The 21,161-nt window shown below is 41.2% G+C and overlaps 1 protein-coding gene across 2 annotated transcripts in view; it reads left to right on the top strand.

The window, feature by feature from the left end:
- Positions 1-21,161, top strand: part of ADRA1B (adrenoceptor alpha 1B) — a 456,726-nt gene that overhangs the window by 261,590 nt on the left and 173,975 nt on the right. For both annotated transcript variants that reach the window (XM_016167049.2, XM_036224615.1), the window contains exons 6-7: positions 4,497-4,675; positions 11,293-11,374. The gene's annotated coding sequence lies outside the window, so the exon portion shown is untranslated. The remainder of the gene's footprint in view (positions 1-4,496; positions 4,676-11,292; positions 11,375-21,161) is intronic.

Below are 21,161 nucleotides of genomic sequence, written 5' to 3'. Positions count from 1 at the left end.
AAGATATAAATTACTGAATATCCATAATGAGAAAAGTAACAACACTACAGATTATAGATATTAAAACAAAAATATGAGGATAATTGTAAATGACTCTATCAAATAAATAATAAATGCTATAAATTCGACGACTAAAACAAAATGGGCAAATTCCTGAAAGGCAAAAATCTACTAACCTGAATTTGTAGTGAACAATTTTCTCACAAAAAAGAAAAAAACAAACTCAAGGACTAGAAAGCTTCCTTGGGGAGTTCTATCAAACACTTAAAAAAGAAATAATATATAAACACTCTGAGAAAATTGAAGAGCAGAGAATACTTATCAACTCATTCTATGAGCTCACCATTACAAAAGACAACATTATAAGTAAGAAAATTACAGGCCAATATACCTCATGTATGTAGAGCAAAAAAAAAAAAAAAAAAAACTCAGCTAAAAAGTAAATCAAATCTGAAACCATACAAAAGGGACAACATATTATGACTAAGTAATCGGCATTGTTCTGGAGTTTAGCCCAGAAATACAAAGTTGATGGAACAGTTGACAGATCAATGTGATTCGCCATATTAACAGTCTAAGAAAGAAAAATATGTAATCACCGAAACGATGTAGAAAAAGTATTTGACAAAATATAATATTCATTTCTAAAAGAAAATACATCTCAGCAAACTAGGAATAGAGAGAACTTCCTTAACTTGATAAAAAGTATCTACAAAAAAAAAAAAAAAAAAACCCTACATCATACTTAATGATAAAATAAAATGAAAGACTGCTTTCCCCCTAAGATCAGAAAGAAAAGAAAGATATCTGTGCTCATCATTTCTGTTCAAATTTGTACTGATGTTCTAACTAGTGCAATAAGGCAAGAAAAAAGAAATAAATAGTATAAGAATTAAATAGGAAGAAGTAAACCTGTCTTTACTCACAGATGTATGATTACATATATAGAAAATCCTATGGAACCTACAAAAAAACTGCTAGACGTGTAAATAAGTTTATCAAGGTTTCAAGATGCAAAACCAATAAAAAAAAGACTATATTTATATATAATAACAACAAATAAGTGAAAACTAAAAATTTAAAAATAATGCCATTTATAATAGCATCAAAAATATACATAGAGACCTCTGGAATGAAATATATATATAAGACTTATGGAATGAAAACTACAAAACACTGCAAAATAGAGAATAATTTTTATTTAGAATAATCTAAGTGGAGATATAGACAATATTTGTATATCAGAAAACTCAATATTATTAAGATGTCAATTGTTCTCAAAATTAGTCTATTATTTTAGTACAATCCCAATCTAAATCTTAGCAGCATTTACTGTAGAAATTGACAAGCTAATTCTAAAATTGATACAGAAATGCAAAACACTGAGGGTAGCAAAAACAACTTTAAAAGGAATAAAAAGGCTGGAAGGTTAGCAGTACCTGGTTTCAAGTCTTCTTATCAAGATACAGTATTCATCAGTGTGAAGTTACTGTCAAGATAGACAAATAGATAAACAGGTCAAAAGAGAGAGTCCAGAAATAACCCCCGAGATAGAGAGTTCAGAAATAGATCAACAAATATGTGGACAACTGACTTTTGATAAGGATGCAAAGGCAATTCAGTGCCCAAAGGATAGCCTTTTCAACAAATTGTGCTATAATAGTTGGATATCTATATGGGGTGGGAGGAGAACTTTAATCCATACCTCGCAGCATATACAAAAATTAGAATGGATCATCAACCTAAATGTAAAACCTATAACTATAAAAGTCCTAGAAGACAATATAGGAGAAAATCTTTATAACCCTGATTTAGGAAAAGGTTTCTTAAATATAACACCAAGAGCACAAATTCATGAAAGAAAAAATTGATATATCATACTACGTGAAATTCAAAACTTCTGCTCTTTGAGTTACACTGTTAAAAGAATGAAAAGACAACCACAAAATGACGGAAAATATTTGTAAATCATATATCCGACAAGGGGATAGTATTTGGAATATATAAAGAATTCTAAAACCCAATAAATAAGAAATGAACAACCCAATTTAAAAACTAAATAAAAAATTTGAACTTACATTTCAGCAAAGAAGATATATGGATGGCAAATAAATTATAAAGAGGCTCAACATCATTAAGTAAATTCAAACAAAACAATAAGATACCACTCCACACCTGTTAGAATAGCTAAAATTAAAAAGATTCACCATACTGTCTTGCCAAGGAAACAGAAGTACTGATGCTCTTAGACACTGCTGACGAAGATGTAAAATGGTACAACCACTTTGGAAAACAGTTTGGCAATTGCTTAGCAAGTTAAACATATACTACCACATGACACTCAGCCACTCTTCCCAGCGATTGCATTCCTAGGTATTTATGAGAAAGAGAAATGACAGCATATGTCCCTACAAAGACTTGTATATAAATATTTACAGTTTTATTAGTAATAGCCCAAAACAAGAAATGCCCATCAACAGATAAAAAAACAAACAAAAGTGTGGTTTGCCCTGAAATGCTAGGCAGCAACAAAAGCAATGAACTACTGATAAGCACAGCATGGATGAACCTCGAAGTCATTACACGGACTGAAAGAAACTAGACAAAAAAGGGTTACTTATTGTATGATTTCACTTCTATAAAATTCTACAAAGTGGAAGCCAGTCTGTAGTGACAATGGCAAATCAGTGAGCACCTGGAAATGGGCAGGGCATGGAGAGGGACGGAAGGGAGGGATTGAGAAGAGCACAAATGGACTTTTTTGAGGGGATGGATAGGTTCACAGTCTTGGCTGTGTAATAGTTTCGCGGGTGTGCGCATGTCTGTACCTCAACAAAGCTGCTTTTAAAGAAGTGTTTAGGCTGGCACATGACCACACTTGGCCACACGTAACAGGGACCCGAGATGAGCGATCCAGACCACACTGGTAGAAATGTGAGCTAAAGAGGAAGTTCCCCTCCTACAGCCGCTGGAGCCGGGCCCACTACTGCTGCTCCCCCTGGCTGTGGCAGTTAGAGAATTCTGGCAGGCAGATTTAAAAAAGAGAAGAGAGGAGAGGAGAGGAGAGGGGGAGGGAAGGGGAGGGGAGAGGAGGAGAGGAGGGGAGAGGAGGAGAGGGGAGAAGAGAAGAGGGAAGGAGGGAAAAAAGATGTTTAGCACATGGTTACTGCTTTCTTTTGATTCCAGTTATCCCTTGACTGGCATCCATTCATTCATTCATTCGTTTGTCTGTCTGTCTGTCTGTCTGTCTATCTATCTGTCTATTTATTTAGTCCTTTCTTGATGAATCTCCAAAGTAGGTACACCTTTGATCTCACAGACCAAACGAATTGGATCTCACAGGTCAGACTGATCCACTGGCTGCGGCTGTGCACTGAGACGTGTGGTAGGGAGAATAACGACCCCACAAAAAGTCCACACCCTGGTCCCCAAAACACGTGCATGTGTTGCTTTACACGGCAAAATGGACTTTGCAGATTGATTAAGCTTACAGATCTTGGGATGGGAGGATAACCCTGGATTATCTGGTGGGCCCACTCTCGTCACATGAGTCTGTAAAAGTGGAGGACAATTCCTGGCTGTGATCAGAGTATGACGGCAGCATGGGAAAGATTTGGCGTCTTGTCGCTGGGACCGAGATGTAAGCGGCTCTGTGTCCATGAACCAGAGAGGGGCCTCTAGAAGCTAGAAAAGACAAGGAAATGGATTCCCAACTTGAGTTTCCAAAAAGAAAAGCAACCCTGCCAAAACTTTGGTGTTAGCCCATTGAGACGTATATTGGACTTCAAACCTACAGACTGTAAAATAATAAAGTTGCATTGTTTTAATCTATGAAATTTGTGGTAATTTGCTACTGCAGCAATAGCAGATTAATCCAAGTAGGAAAGAATATTGTGATCAATTAAATCAATTAATAATAGCTACCATTGATACCATATTGGAAAAAGGTTGCGTGCCACATATCTGCCACTTTGGCTCTCGTTTGCAAGGTGTGCTGGCATGGGAGTTGGGGGTGCACCTTCATTTATGGTGCCTACTGTGTGCCAAGCTCCCTGCCAGGCTTTCATATACGTTCCCTCAGTCATCCTCACATCGGTCCTCTCAGGAGGTAAATGCAGTCGGCTCTCTGTAGCCACAGGTTCCATATCCACGGAGTCAACCAACCACAGGTGGAAAATTTTAGACAAAAGAATCCCAGAAAGTTCCCCAAAGCAAAAAAACCTAAATTTTCCATGCACTGAGCATGACGCTGAATCCATGCAAATTAAGTAACCTATAGGCATTCCCTGCTGTAGACTGTATGCAAATATAGGTTATATGCAAATACTATGCCATTTTATATAAGGGGCTTGAGCACCTGAGGATTTTAATATCCGAAGGGGGTCCTGGAACCAATCCTCCATGGAGTCCGAGAGGTGACTGCATTACTTCCCCTTTTGATAGATGGGGACCTTGTCTAAGATCTTAACTGTAAATTTTTTTTTCATTCCTCTTAGCTTCCAAACGAAACACAGAGTCCCAAGAAAACCCAGGTAAACTAGATTTCAAGTGTTGATGAAAAACAAGAACAAATACAGATGAAGAGCCTTTGTCGTGGAATAATACTTCTGGCCCCGAAGGTGGTGCACGTACATTATTAGCACAGCTGGAGCTCCTGGAAGTGTCCTGGGAGTGGGTAAGGAGCAATCCATTTCTAATATTTGGTAATTATCACAAAAACTATTTGCTCCTTGTTTACGCTTAAGCTTCAGCACAGAGAAACACCACTTACTTCCTCTCTCAGCGTGGTGTGTGTCACGCACCCCGCCAGCTGCCTCGCTGGACTCCTGGACCCCTCTGGGATTAGGGACTTGTTTATGCCTCCCCTGAAGGGGCCACATGACCATGCATCCTTCCCGCCCTCACTCTCCCTTCCAAGAATGCCTCAGGCAGCCCTCCCCTGGACAGCGTGGCTGGATTCTCTCTCCGATAGTGAAATTGCAACATCATATGTTGGGAGCAAGGGAGGAAGCAAGACCCCAGATATCCTTCAAAACAGCTTTGGAACCAGGCCAGGTCACTGTCATTTGCCGTTTCACTGATCTTTCTTGTGAAGGAAGTTAATGAGTCAGGAAGGCAGAAGCGGAAGATTGAGAGCACAGCTTCAACGCTGAACAATTCCGCAGCTTAACCTCTCTGAGCCTTCATTTTTTTTTCAACCATAATATGAGAGTAGAAACAGGGACGTAGCAATGATTACAATTGATTGAATATAGTATAAGTTAGACACTGTTTTAAGGGCTTTTCATGTAAACCTCGCTTAGTCCAACAGCCTTATGAGAGATATACTACTATTATCCTATTCTACAGAGGAGGATACAGAGGCTCAAAGAGAATTAGGTACTTGCCCAAAGTCACACAGCTCGTAAAGGAAACTAAGCAAGCCACTTGACTCTAGATTCAGAGCACAAAACCACTTCATGAACATGCATGGCGCCTTGTGCAAGTACGTGTTCAACAGATGCAAGCAAGAATTATGTTGGCTTTCCTATTAGTGTTCAGTATGAGCTGGGACCTGAGGTCCCCTTGTTCCAGCTTTCTTTTTATTACCTGTTTATAGTGAAATAAAAGGCAGTTATAGAAAATCGCACAAATCCCAGAAACCCACCCATGGATTCCATCCAGTCAACCCTCCTACCAAAAGGGATCACGACCTTGACTTTTGAGGGAATAACCGTCTGTCATTTCAGGCTGCTATGACAAAGTGCCATAGACTGGAAGGCTTATAAACAAGAGAAACTTATTTTTTTACGGTTCTGGAGGCTAGAAGTCTGAGACCAGGGTGCCAGCATGGCTCGGTTCTAGAACTGGCCCTATTTCAGGTGGCAAACCGCCAATTCCTCCTTGTGTCTTCCTCTGGTGGAAAGAGGACAGGAGAGCTCCATTCAGGAAGGGTCCTCGGGTCCTTGCACCCTCTCTCCAGACTTCTTACACTCTACCAGCAGTGACTGGGGCACAATGCCTCCTGGGTTCAGCTGCCACTCTCAGACTTCATGTGTCTTCCAGCAGTACCTGCCGCCTGTGTTGGGTTCCCCTGTGCCCAGGTCTATCAGATACCCCGTTGCTTGCTTTCTTCCTCACATGCAGGTATTGATGCCGTTGGGGCAGTTGCTGAATTGTCCCCATAGTTTATAATGTGAGACTCATGGGGATCCCACTGCGATTTTGTTTTTCATTTGGTTATGTATTTGCTGCGTTTGTTTTTATATGGAGAGTGAAGGTACATTCGAAAATGATTCTGTCACTTCTCTCATCTTCCAAAATTCCCTAGAATTCTTGTGTCCTCCTCTGATCACAGGACCCCGTCCAAACCTGGCTTCTCCAGCATGCACGGAGGACTGCCAGCCGTGCCCACAGACCTGCCCTTCTGTCTCTGGGGTGGAAGCAGTCACTGTGCTCTGGCAAGACAGGTCTATATTTCTTCACAACAGAGTTAACTTCAACAGGAGAGATCACGTAAAAACACTGAGCAATGGAGGAAGCCGAGAAGAGATCAAAGAATCCTGCAGGAGGAGGGAGTAGCCCTGCACATTTAAAATCCCTTCCATCTCTAGCGTCTTGAGATCCGACAGTTCAGGAGGGACTCCCCGCACACTCCCTGCTTTTAATTAATCTTGTCTTGAGATAGCAGTCAGCACCCCTGGAAGTTAGACCTCCTCGCCTTTGAATTTGAGCTTTTCAGAGGTCACCAGAACAAGATCAAAATCCTCTACTTGCGTTTTCATCATTGTAGGCATACAAATGCTTTTAGAAAAGAAGTTTCATTTTTACTTGACTGCATTAGACACTGTCCGAAGTAACAAACTTTGCTCCTGCTTTCCATGAAGTCATGGTCTGAGTTAAAAGCACACATTGCCATGATTTTTTTTATTTATTTTGGCTCATATTCTTAAGGAACCCCCAGAACAATATTTTCCTCCTGCAGAAAATTTCTCATTTGGGGGGAATGTCTGCATTAATGGAGAAACACTTTTGTATCTTTCTTTCTTTCTTTCTTTCTTTCTTTTCTTTTCTTTTCTTTTCTTTTCTTTTCTTTTCTTTTCTCTTTTCTTTTCTTTTCTTTTCTTTTCTTTTCTTTTCTTTTCTTTTCTTTTCTTTTCTTTTCTTTCGGAAGAGCTTGTACAGCAAAGAGGTTTTGTTTCTGTTTTTATGAACACCACTCCCACCTCTAGATTGCAAAAATAAAATCAAGCCTTTTTAGAACACTGACCAGTGCTGTGGGAGGAGGGAAGGAGAAGGTCTTAGCCTTTCTCTCCCTGCCCCTTCCAATGCACCTTACCCCAGGAGAGAGGAGTTTTCTGATGGATCCCATTTGAGGAATAACCAGGTTCCAGTAACAGTGGGCAAGTCCATCGTGTGTGTCCTGAGAAAGCTCTCATCTTGAGCTTGTGCTTAATGTTCTAGTTTAGTTTGTCAAAGAGTCTGCACAGAGCGTCAGGCCCAGGACGAGCTATTAATCAAATGGTAATGAGTTTCCCATTTAATGGGGGCCTCGTAGGTAGGAGGGCTGGCCTTTCTGAGCCCCCGGACTGATGCTAACAGCACACCTGACCACACAGTTACTTCCAATGACTCAGTTACTTTGCTGTCTGGTCAGTGGGCAAAGAAAGTAACCGCATACATGACTCGAGGTGTGCCATATCTTCTCCCCGCATGTGCCTTTTCCCCACTCGCTGTGTACTTCATATAACTATCAAATTGTTGCCTGAATGGTTTTTTTTAAGCACAAGCAGAATCGTGCCCACTTTCTGCTTTTAAAAAGCAAAGCATAAACAAAACTTTAATGGTCTCATTGCTTAAGAGGTCAATTCTCATATTATTAGCATTCAGTCATTCTTTCCTTCAGGCCTCAGCTTTGTCCACCGCCCCCCCCCCCCCGCCCTTGCCCCCGCCATCCCTATACACTGAGCTGCAGTCATTCATTGCTGCTTGCATGCCTTACTCAAGTGGTGCCCTCTGCCATGGATCATCCTTTCTGCTTCCGGATAATACTTGCAAACATAAGTTACAAGTTCCCGTCTCCATGAAATCGTCCCCTGGGTCCTAGTCTCCAGTGCCATCCCCAGGGCGGTGCGGTGAGGCATGGGCTGGATTTATTCCTCTCCTCTCCTGGGAGCTTTCTCCACCTATTAGGGATTCACTCCCATCAATCCCTCAATCCCACCTCCAACCAGATTAGTGCCTCCTTTAGGCTGGTGATGATGGGCTATGTTTTGAGTTTCCCAGGGCCTATCACAATGCCTATGGTAATATAAATGCTCCATAAACATTTGCTAAGTGGCTACTTCTGAGTGAAAGGTGTGACCAACCTTTAGAATTAGTCCAAAAATATTTATTTGAGTGGCAACTGTATGCAAAGTATCACGCTTTCGCTATAAAAAGCTATCCTGAAAACATAAACTATTAGCTGGTTATTCATAATTAGTGTCTGATTATCTATACTCAGGGAGGAGCAAGAGCATAATACTTGGCCTTTGAGTCTCAGCTCTGTCACTTCCTTGCTCGGTGGCTTTTAAGTCTAAATCTCAATTTCCTCAGCTGTAAGATGAGGAGTAAAATCATCATGGCTGCCTGCCCTTAGTGGTGGTGTGTCGATCAAATGGTGTGGTGTATATTGAAGCCCTCTGAATTAACTCTCCTCACCTAGTAAGACCTTGGGCATTGGACATGGAGAGTTTTGGTGAAGAAAAAGCAGTAAGCGAGGATCCTAGGAGCAGGAGGGCGGGCAGACCTGGGCAGCATGAGGACACAGGGCAGCAGGTGACAGGAAAAGGGCCACCGAGCAGGGCAGCAGAGAGGCCAGAGTGTGTGGAGAGATCAGACCGGGGAAAGAAAGAGGAGGGCAGATTCTAGTCTTCTCTTGGGAGAGCAAGGAGAAGGTAGCACCTGCCTCCAGCTGCAGAGAGGATGGAATTTAATCAGACAGAAAAAGCTTAGAACAGCCCTGGGCTTTCTCTCTGGTTTCCCAAACCCAATTACTATTGGACATTTCTGAACAATCTCATAGGTTATGAGGTTGTTCCATCCCCAGAGAACCAGTCCTTTCACCCCATATTTAATTGGAATTCAAGGAGCATCATGATTCACAGGGTTTGAGGATGAAACCACACTGGTTAGTCACTTGCCCTTGCTGCTAGAAGGCCCCTTCTAGGGGAGAAAGAAACGTATTGCCCTAAGACAGGACGTGAGAGCTGATGAAATGAGAATTGGAGGCGCGGTCAGTGGTTATGCCCCGCCAACCCCTGTCCGGTGCTCTGAGTGCGGAGCTGTTCTGCCTTCAATCAGAACAACAAAGTGGGGCTTGCCAATGAATTGATGTTTCTTGGTGACATCGTTAGTTTCACTCTGGTGGTGAACGACGAATGTCAGAGACCTAGAATATTCTCATAGATCCCTTCCTTCTTCTGCCCCATCAATAGTCCTGGGAACCCAAGGAGTCTAAAGGACATTTCTAGAGTCCTAAAAAATATTCTTCAAATTTCACATTTAAATACACATAAACAACTTAAAAATATGTAGTAAACATACCCTCAAATGTGCTATATACTATAATTTATCCCTTTGAGTCTCTCATATGTATTACGTCATGTCGTTGGGTGAGACTTTTGCGTACGAATGTACAGATTTGGAATAAAGCGTCTCCCATTTTTTAAGAAGGAATTTTCTGATATCACCAGATGAACTGCTTTTAAAACTATAATTACTTGTAACTACATGTCTGTTTGAATCAGATTTCCTTAATACTGGATATATTAGTCAGAAATGTTTTTGTTTGCAAGAGACAGAACTCCGAGTCGAGCTGGCCTGAAAGACAAAAGGGGTAGTACTGGTTTGGATAACAGAAAAGTCCGGTGTCAGACTGGGAAATGGGGAATAGGGACTAGGTGGCAAGACAGCAGAAGTCTTGTCTCCTGCACAGGCTGGACAAACTGCAGAGACACACTGGACTCCAAGACTGCACTGTCCCCCTCGAGTGTCAGACCCTGATTTCCAGCCCCCGAGTTCCCCAAAATGGCCTCGTGGTCCTTATATAGTGATTTGATACTAAGTAAATGTTATACATTTGAACCAAAAATAAATTGTGCTAATAAAATAGCTCTTTTGTGAATTTATATAGTTGGTGGATTCTACATAAAATTTGTCCCCAAAGGGTGGGTTTTGTGCTTTCAAAAATGTTGAAAACGCATCACTGTGCATATTTTCACATCTCAGGTGATTTCGGTCTCTGCAGAAGCTTCTTGGCCACTGAGTTCATAGCGATCCCTGCCCCTTTTGTGTGTTTCATTTGTTTGGCTCTTGGTCTAGGAGGCCATGCAATAAAGGGGAGGTTTGCCATCAGAAGATCAAGTGCGGGCTTTGCTCCTTACTGTCTATGTGACTGACTTTCCTTATCATTAGGTGAGGATGGCGATGCCTGATTCCTTTTTAGAGGAGGGGGATTAAGCCAGAAGATTTAGGGAGAAAGTTCTCCAGAATCAATGAAATGCTATGTGAATAAAAATTATTATCTTTCATCTTTCATTATTATATCTATATGTTTATTGTGTTAATATAAAATGTAATTATTCGAATGTGTCTAGTCTCACAGCAGCAGATTAATTGCATCGATGGCCTCATTTCTTTATCCCTCCCTATATCCATGACCTTTACCATGCAACTCTGTAGTACCCTCCCACCATGATTCCAGCTTTGATCATGTGAGTCACTTTGGCCAATAGTGTGTCAGCAGACGCGACCCAAACAGAGGCTTGAAAAACACTTGCACGAATGGGCTTGATCGCTCTTGTTCCTCTATTTTCACCAAGAGAGCATGCCCGGCTAGCCTGCAGAAGGAGAACCAAGTTGACCAGTTAGTCACCCTGGTTTATGCCACCCTAGACCAATAGTAAGTCAACTTCTAGACATCTGAGGCTAAACCCGAAGAACTGCCCAGATTAGTCTAGACAGTTATCAATGCTCACTGTTTTAAGCCACTGAGTTTTCTAATGGTTTGTTCCACATCATCATTGTGGCAATAGATAAGTGTTATACTCCCTAACTAGGAGAGCAAAAGTCTTGTCTTATATCTTAGCCATCATCGTCCTGAAGCTCTCCAATTTCCCCAACCCTCTTAAGAGAAGGGAAAAAAATGTAGTTCAAGATTTTTTAAAGCCTTCTAACATTCAGGTGCTCTCTGAGGCAGTTTTCATGCAGCATTTTGTTTAATCTCCACAATATCCTTGCGAGATAGATCAACGTTTTCTCTTTCTACAGATGAAAAAGTGGAGGTTCAGAGAAGTGAAGTACATTACCTACTATCACACAGAAAGAGTGACAGAGCTGGAGTCTCCCCCAGGTGAGTCTGTTTCTCAGGACAATTCTCAGTCTCAGGTTCTGCTTTGAAAGTCAGAACCACCCCACCTGGCCTTTTTCCAGATACCATCTTGTTCTCCAGTGGTGTCGTATTTGTTTATCTTGAACCATAGATTTGTCTTTCTCACACCTTTTTTCTTCCCTGCTTACGCTGGAAGATGATTTATTTATTAGCATACTGATATGACACTTTAGAAATCACAAATTGTCAATTTCCTTGTATTTGTTTCTAAGAAACGTTCATTGTAAATAAATAGGGGGAGGGGAGTTGCTTTCCAAATATCTAAAGAATCCAGCACTTTCTTAGCCCAAATTTGGCCCTCACTCTGGGTTTCTGGCCCCCATGTTTGAATTGTTCTCCTCCCCGCACCCAAAAGAGGTTATTTTTAAGTTGCAGTTTTATCCAAAAAACATTTTTCACAGAATGCCTTGGAAGGTCCTGCACTTTCTCTTCAGCTCAAGAACTGTCCCTCAACCACACCCCCTCGGTCTGGGAATTTATTTTGGTCTCTGCAAAAGTCACATATTTTCTTTTGATGAAGTCATCAGAGTATTTCGCTTCCAGGCCCTTGATCATATGTCCTTAAAGAAGGTTGGTCTCTCTGGGATCAACTAGAGGCAGAGATGTGGGTGTTATTTGCTATCAGTTCAGAAGTAAAATTGCCACAGACTAAGGCCATGCCTCTCCATATCCCACCTGGGGCTTCACCTGGGGGCCTCCTATACAAATCCTTGTCTTTCTTCCAAGTCCAACCCATTCCCCTCTTCTCCAAGAAGAGTTCCCTGACTCAGGGTTTATAATATTATCCCTTTTTTTTTCTGAATAATTAGAGTCCGAAACACTTGATTACGAAGTTATTTAGCACATATATTCATGTGACAGACTCTACCCTCAGAGAGCTTATAGCCTACTGAAAATAGTAAAGCCACAAACAGATAATTAAGATGCAATCAGGTAGTGATAATAATAATTTTTAAAATAGGATAATGGGACAGAATGAATAAGAGAGTAGGGAGAGCTACTTCACATAGTGTGATGAGGGAAAGATCTCTAAGAAGGTGAAATTTCTATTAGAATAATCCAGCCCTCTCCTCTGAGGAAAGAGTGGTCTGGGAGAAGGGTATCATAGATGCAAAGGCTCTGAGGCAGAAACTGGCATTGTGAGCAGTGTGGCCAGACCAGAGAGGATGAGGGGACAGTGGTGCAGAATAGGGTTGGAGAGGAAGGCCTGGCTTACCAACTACGCCAGAGTAGGGAGTTTGGATTTTGCTCTAAATGCAATTGAAATATTGGAGAGTTTTAAGCAAAGTGTATCTGCTTAATGTTCCCTAAAGACTCCTTTGCTGCTTAAGACTAGGTTAACTGGAGATGTTTTCCCTGCCATAATAGTCTCTTTCCTCTGTATAGTAAGTCTATTTACATCCAAGCTTGGACCGAATCTTGTGTTTTGTTCTATTATTTACAAACCCAAACCAGAATAGAGCCTGTGGTAGGTGCTTAGATATTTAACCAATTAACTCTGCTTGGTTTTTAAGTGAGGTATTTAAATTAGGCATCTGGTCAACCCCTTTAAGCTATGTGTTAAATTTGAAATGCACCTGTGAAATGGTGCATTTAAGCTTAAATTTTGGTTTTAAGCTTAAATTTGGGTTTAAGCTTAAATTTTAATCTGCCACCTAGAAAAATTTTCCATGCCAACCTTCTTCTAGTCTGATGCACATGGAAAATTCCCAAGATGTTAATACTATTGTGAAACGGGGGCCAACCTACTTCCAAAAGCATGGCTACCTGGTACAATTAACCTCCATCTTACTTACATAAGCCATTGTGGTCTGGTTTTTTGTTTTTGTTTTTTTTTTTTGTACCTTGTCGTGACTCACAATCCTAACTGATACATTTACTTGGTCACTTGAACATTGCTCAGACATGCCTCTGCCTGCTTCCACTCTGTGAAACAGTCAGTGACATGTGGTGGGTAGTTTCCAAGGCTCTGCTAGACACCATTTCAAGGCTTTCACACATTTACAAGGCACCAGGTGACACCTGAGAAGGCTCCAAGCATTCCTGATGCCTCCTCTTCAACTATTTCCTCACTTGCTGTCAGATTTCACATCTCACCAACAGGGCTTATTATTCAAGTTGGCTAAATTCCTCCAGGTGAAGTGAAAGTATCTTGATCTTTCTATGTGAAGCATCACCCTTTCTGTAAACTTAAACAGTGTTGCTAATGGAGGATGAGATGATCCGCCAAGCGCTTGATTTCTGTAGATTCTGTAGGTTTATTTGAACAAGTCTCTCTGCGTTCCATAGTGGGCTGAGCCAAGGAAATGTAAACCAAATAAAACCGCCGATGAACTTATAGTTTCCTCTTAAGCCAGGGGGTTCTTTGGGGGGTGAGGGATTGGTTAATTATTTAGTATATACTTTTAGAAAAAGAGGATTTTAGAACCATAAATGGTCGTACCGATCATCTGGTCATTTGGAAAAGAAAAATGTAGAGTAGAAAGTTTAACTTAATCTCCTACGAGCTATGTAATTTCAGCACCAAGGCAAGGCAAGCTCATATGTGCAAAGTATCTGTCACGGATTAGGGACCGTAGTAGGTTTTATACACAAAATCGTATTTCATCCTTCCAACAACCTTAGGAAACTAATGCTAATATCCCCATATTACACATGGGGAAACTGAAGCCCATAAAGCTGACGTAACTTGCCCAGAGTTAATACATTTTTAGATGATGTGGTAGATTATATTATTATTTGTAGTCGCTTCCATCTCTGCATATTGGAGTATATTTCCCTGCCCCATAGATGTTGGGCTTGGTCATTTGACTTGCTTGGGCCAATGGAACATGAATGAATATGGCATAAGTCATCCAAGAAAAAAATTTGAATGTGATTGCTGTTCAAATGGGTTTGCTGCTCCTATGCCCTCTGCCATGAGGCATCATGCCCCAATAGCTGCTCTTCTGCTCATCTGGATCCTGGAACAAGAAATGAGCTTGAACTTTACCATTGCCTAGAGAAGAGCTACAACAGCTGACCTGCAGCCACTACCATATAACGTGGGAAAGAGAGAAATGTTTTTGTAAGCCATTGAGACTTGGTGATGTATGCTATACAGCATGATCTACTAAAAGCTGCTAAATACAGATTGGCAGAGCCAAGACCCATACCCAGGCCTATCTATCAACCTCTGAATCTGATGGCTTTTTCCCACATTTCTGTCTATCCACTGCAGTCTGTTTTGGCCTCAGCCAGCACAGACTGATTTTTCAAACTCGTGCCTTTAAGCCCTCTTCTTTCTAGCACTTCAGACATTTTCTTCTACCCTTTTTCCTAGATCCAAAACTCTACCTTGCAGATGTCCTCCCACTAGCTCTCATAAAATAATGAATCTTCCTAGATCACCAGGAAGAGCTGAGACCGTCGTGCGTGAATTCCTTCAACGTCTTCTTTTTCAGATTTATTTGTACTATGGCTCATCCCTCCTTGTCGCCCTCAGCGCCATGGAAAAGCTGTCCCATCTCCTGTCCAAAGCTGTCCTCTCAACTGCTCTCTTAATCCTCCTTCAGAATCCCACTCAGCAATTTTCTCCTCTTTCTGGATTCTTTCATTCATTTCCCTCTCTGGACTTTTTTTTTCTCTGTCAATCTGCAAACATGCAAGTCTTCTAAAACAAAACAAGAAAGATTTTTCTTGATCTTCTCTTTCACCAAGCTGCTTTTTTTTTGCTTCTTCCCTTCCTTTGACACCGAAATCTTCCACATAATTGACTCTCTCACTAATCTCACTTCCTTACCAATCTCAGTTTCTCACCATCTTTCTTTCCTCGTCACCAGCTCACTTACCTGCCTACCAGTTTCCAGATTCTGCCTACACTGCTGTGATGAAAATGCCCGTACATAGTATATCAATGGCTTCCCGATTGTCAAAACCAATGATTTCTGGTCAGTCTTGGGTCAACTTTTAGGGCTGACAGATAAAATACAAAATTTCCAGCCATAAGCAATATTGTATATCTAAAGATAAATACCTTTTTAGTATATTATATATACTTTAGTATATTTAGCATGTATGTGTATGTGTGTGTGTGTACATACATATACACGTATGTGTGTGTGTATCTGAAATGCAAATTTAACTGGGTACCCTGTATTTCTATTTACCAAATCTGAGAACTCCAACAATTTGCCCCTCTTCTAATTTGATCTCAATGGAAGTTACTTCCTTGAAATCCTCTGTGGTCTCAGGACACAATATTTCTCTTTCCGCCTCTGTGACCATTCTTTCTTTTATCTCCGTGAGCATTCTTCTGTTTTAACCTGGGCCACAAATGTTGGTGTTTCGAGGGTTACGTTTTGAGCACTTTTCTCGTTCTACATGAGCTTATCTACTCCGGTGGTTTTATCTCATTTACGCTGACTCCCAAATATCTGTTGTTAATTCCATCTTGCCTTTCGAACACTAAATTGGCACGTCTAACAATTAACTGGACATCACCACTTGCGTATCTCCCCAAAATCTTAACCTCAACACGCCTTAAACCCCACTAGCTTCTTCCTGGAGACACAGTCCTCCTGCTGTGTTCTCTATCTCAATTAAAAGCATCATTGAGCCCAGAAATCTCAGAGATTTCATTGATTCCCACCCTGTTTTTTAGACATCTCATAAACTTGATGTCTATTCTGTTCCCTCCTCCCCATACCATGGTCGCTGTCCTAGTGCAGATCCTAGTTCATTGTTTATCCGGACACGTGCAGTGGCTTTTCCCTGCCCATCTCCCTGCCTTCCAGTGTTTCAAACTCCTCCTTGCCATGCTCCACACCGCAGCCAAGGCTATCTCCTAGTTTCCAATCAGTCCTCCCTCTATTTAATAATATGATTGTCTCCTATTGTTCATGGGATAAATCCAAACTCTTCGATATTCAAGGCTCTTCAATTTATGATTTCACTCTATTCTTTTAACTTCCTACGTATCTGTTCATGAACCTTACATTACAGCCACAATGGACGACTCAGTATTCCTAATCACAAACTACATATACTTCATTCGTCATACTCATGTATTTGCATTGCAAATATTGGAAAAATGTTACATCCCCTCTATGCCAACAGCAGAACCCCCCCACCCCATGTACATACCTTGTTTCCCTGGAAGTGTTACACACCCTGCAAAGGCCAATGAAACGGCATCTCTTCTGTAAAAGTTTGCCTGATTCCTTCCAAAAGGAGTTTCCCTGGATAATGTAGCACTTGGTAGTTTCTACTTCAGATGTATCAATGAGTACATGAGTTTTCTAAGACAAGCTCACATGAATGAATACATCTTATCTGACTCTTAAACATCAAAGAGAATTCAGTCCTACTAGAAACTTGATCTTAGTAACAGGATTAGGTGGTAATAATATATAGTTTATTGTCAATTATAACCGTGGTTTGGCTCTGTCCTCTGTCACCCCAAGTTGCTGAGTTGACTACTATGGCTAACTGAGCAAATGTCCCTTTTTTCCCATCTAGCTCCAAGTGTGTCCCCTAAAGCTCTCAATTTGGTAAAAGAGGGCAACCACCCAAGGCATAAAACATGATTTGCAGGATGACATATGGGCTCCACTCTTGGACCAACATCTTAATTAATTAATAATGTCCTCCTAAAGTGCTATATTAAGACAAATTCTAAAGCCATATCCAGATTTGTAGGAAAGAGTGGCATGATTAATTAGTGTTGGCTGCCTTGGACCTGGAAAAATGAGTAGAATGTATTTCATAATTTTGCCATCTTATGAAGGGCATTTGAATAGTCCCATTCTATAGTCATCAAAAAAGTTTCTGTAGTTATGTTATTAATGTAAAATGCATTTATTTGTTTGCCAAAAGTCCTAGTAATATTGTTTCCTTTAAATGGCATTTTCATTTATTAGAGTTTATAACTCTTATGAAAAATATTTAATTAGAATATTTAAAGAAAACCAACAAATGTTTTTGAACATACAGTATTAGACAAAGAATCATGAAATATAGTCGCTTCCTTCAAGGAAATCACTATCGAGATAAGACGACAAACCATTAACTCATTAAAAGTTCTTTTTTTAATCGTGAAAGTTAAAATAACAATACAAATAAAAGTGCAGACTATGTCATAATCACTACATGGTTAATTGCCAAATGAGGGGTTTGAATTAAGGTTATAGAGAAAGCATGAAAATATTTGTTACAGCCTTGATCACTCCTGTCATTTGAAGAAAATGATTGGTGAGATTGGGTCCTCACTAGAAATGTAAGAAGTGAAATGCACAACACATTTCTGTGACATTAAACATGTTACCTCTGAGGAATAGGAAGATAATAAGGAGATTTTAGTTTAAACACATTAGCGTTTGCCGGTAGCAAAGACTGATTTAGACTTTTTTCCCACTAAAAAGTTCCTCACTGGTATGTCTTCCCGGTAACTATTTGAAGTGTTTTGACCACCTGGACTCACTATACTTCCCTTAATTTTCATATCATGACACATATGGGGCTCCCCACTTCTTACACCAGGGCTAAAACTTGTGTCCCAACACCTAAGTCTAAGCCAGCTCCAGATCTTGGCCATATTGATTAGTTCAGGATAGACATGTGACCTACACCAAACTAATCAAAAGTTAATTGATGGACTTGAAAGGCCAAGAAGAAAGAGTCATTCATATTTTCCCACCACGCTTGAACTTGGGAGGTTGTACTCACTCCCTTTCCATCATGCAAAGCTTAAGAGTGGGGACACCGCACGGAGGAGAGACCTGTCGAGTCCAGAAACAGGGTCCTCAGAGCATCTCTCTGTCCTGAATCCAGCTGTACCTCAAGCAAGTCAACCCTGAAATCTGCAATTATATAAATCAATATGGTCTCTTTTCTTGCTTAATCCAGTGCAGTTTTCTGTCATTTATAACCAATAGTCCTTAGCATTAAAGTCCGTAGCCTCACTTTCATAAAACATCTTGAATGTAACATCTAACACATTTCACATAGAACAATTCACACTACCCTCTTTTCTGTTCTTCCTAAGCTGGCCCATCCATTAACTTTCACAATTCCCATCATCATTTTCTGAAGTAGAGAAGGGCCAGTATTATTAACCCCAGTTGGTAGAAGCATTAACTGTAACCCAAAGGGGCTGAGTTACTGACACTCTCAATGGGAGTCCCCAAATTAAAACAAAAATCCTTGGACTAGAGCCCAGGTCTTCTGATTCTTAGCCTTGGTTCTTTTGCTAAATCTCCCCCTGCTGCCCAGTTTGCCCCCGTATTTTATTTCTGCACCTTCCGGTTCTCAGAATTGTGATTCCTAGTTTGATTTTGGTAGAAAAGGAACATCTTCCTTGCTGAAAAACCTTATAGAGTTTGCTGCAGGACCAAAGCAATTCCGTTGATCAGGCTTCTCCACCCAGAAAATTGCCTCTGTTAAGGGATAATTACAAACCTATCTGATGGGGCTTAATCTGTAATGGTGATTGTTGACGATGATAATGATGATGGCGGTGGTGGTGTTGATGATGATGATACAGCATCAAAATGAGGAACAACTTAGTAGCAGGGTCTAAGAAATCGAGGACCAGGGACTGACCACATTTGTAACTAGCAGCGACCACCACTGACAACTCCTTGCCCTTAGCAGCTTTCACTCTTGGCTGTCACACTTTGTGCTAAATTAAGATGTTCACAGGCTGAGTGATAGAGTGTAGCATCACTGGAAATCAGACCCCCAGGTGCTGGAAGCCACTGGAGCCTGGCATATAGGCAGAGCCACTTGGCAGTACAATGTCCCCCTCAGGGAGCAAACTGGAAACAAAATAAATGAATTTGACAGTGTGTGCCATTGCCAAGCATAGAACGATTTCCCATAAGCAAGCCCTTGCAAGACAGTAAGAGAATTCCGTTCTCTAGAGAAGGGGTCACAGTGAGAAGGTTAGAACCTCCTAGTGGATCTCAGGGTCTTCCCAAGTAGATCTTAGACACCAGAGTGTAGCTTCCTTCAACTTCACCTTACTGATATCAAGAGTGGATTCACCTCTAAGCCATGATAACCACCATCTACTGAACATTTGCCTTTCCTCTGAGGTTTGATGGGTCTCCCACAGGCAGGCAGGTTAATTCAACTCCCTCTCTGGGCCTCTTAAGAATCCTAATTCAGGACTCTCCATTGGACTCACATACTCAGAAGTTCCCTCCACACCTCTACCATCCCCAAATCTTCACAGAAGATAAGTTGTTCCTCATTTTGACACCGTATCATCATCACATATCCTATAATTTATAAGGATAATGTCATTACGTTTAAGTCGATTTACCACAGTCAACTTCGAATTGACTATGAATGTGCATTCGTTTCTTGAGCACAAATTTATTCATCATCTACTGTGTGCAAAGCACCAACATGTCATAAATTGAGAGTTCAAACTATGTCAGGTTTACCATCATAGTGTAGTATGTAATCCAGGAGTTGACACACAGCAGCATTCAATAAACGTTTGCTGAAAAAAATTAATAAGAGTGTTAAAGAAATTTAACACTAAGGCCTAAGTGCTGTAAGTGATCAGAGGATGTAGAGACTCCTGCGATCTGGGGAAGGAAGGTAAGAAAGGACTTGAGGAGGAGATGGGATTGCACAAGACCTTGAGGAAAAGATGTGTGCGTTGTGGGCACAGAGTTGGCAAATCTGGGATTTATTCAAATGGAACAGAAGAGCTCAGCTTCTTTGGGTCCAAATGGGACAGAGCTTTCTGACTAGGAAGAAAAAGCAGCTAAAAGCGATACGACCGTTCATGTGTGAAGCACTATTTCTATTTATCTGGTCAAATATCTTTACAAAGATTCAACATTATTTATTAAGCACCTACTGTATGACAGGCACTCTCCTTAGATGCTGGAGACATCTAAAAAATGCACAGTGAAAAAAATGGACACACTCCATGCCCTCACAGAACCCCATTTTAGTGAAGAAAGCAGATAATGCACAAAATAAATAAATAAATATTTAGTGGGCTGGATGGTGCCAAGTGCTGCGGAGAAAAATAGAGCAGGGAGCAGGGATGGTCTTAAGTACAGTGGTCAGGAAAGCCTCACTGATAGTTGAGGGAGGACCTGAAGGAAGTGAGAGAGTGAGACTTGCAGGCAAAGAGCATTGCCAGCAAGAAGAGCAAGTGCAAAGGACCTGAGGTAGAATGTGCCTAGTGTGTGTGAGTAACAGCAAAGATGCTGGCTGGCTGGAGTTAAAAGAGGGAGGGAGAGACTAACCAGAGGGAAAGTCCAAGAGGTATCATGGGCCAGATTAAGAGGGCCTCAGAGGCTATCGTGGTGATGTTTGAACCTCAAGTTGACTCATGACCTACCTGTCATTCTTTCTCCTTTACAAAGGAGAGGCTTGAAGCTCAGAGAAGTGATGTGTGGCTTGCCCAGAATTCTGCAGAGAACAGGGAGCAGAGCCAGGATCCAAACCCCAGCCCGCCTGGCTCCTCCACTCCCCCTGACCCCCCACCTCCCCTTTCTCATCATGATCCATTTATGCACATGTGTGTACACACACACACACACACACACACACACACACACACTTTCAGTCCTCCAGCGCACCAAGTTTTTCCACACTCAGTGCCTTCACTCATGCTGTTTCTTCTGACTGGGATGCTTTTCCCCCGCCTCTAGAGCTGATCAGTGTATCTTTGGGGCCCCGGTTCAAAGAGGACTCTCTTAACCCTCCAATGTAAACTGGCCCCACCTCCGTATCTTCTCTC

Source organism: Rousettus aegyptiacus, unplaced genomic scaffold (assembly GCF_014176215.1).
Source record: "Rousettus aegyptiacus isolate mRouAeg1 unplaced genomic scaffold, mRouAeg1.p scaffold_m13_p_7, whole genome shotgun sequence".
Classification (NCBI taxonomy): domain Eukaryota; kingdom Metazoa; phylum Chordata; class Mammalia; order Chiroptera; family Pteropodidae; genus Rousettus; species Rousettus aegyptiacus.
The sequence above is the reverse complement of the archived record's forward strand: the minus strand, read 5'-3'. Positions and strand labels throughout refer to the sequence as shown.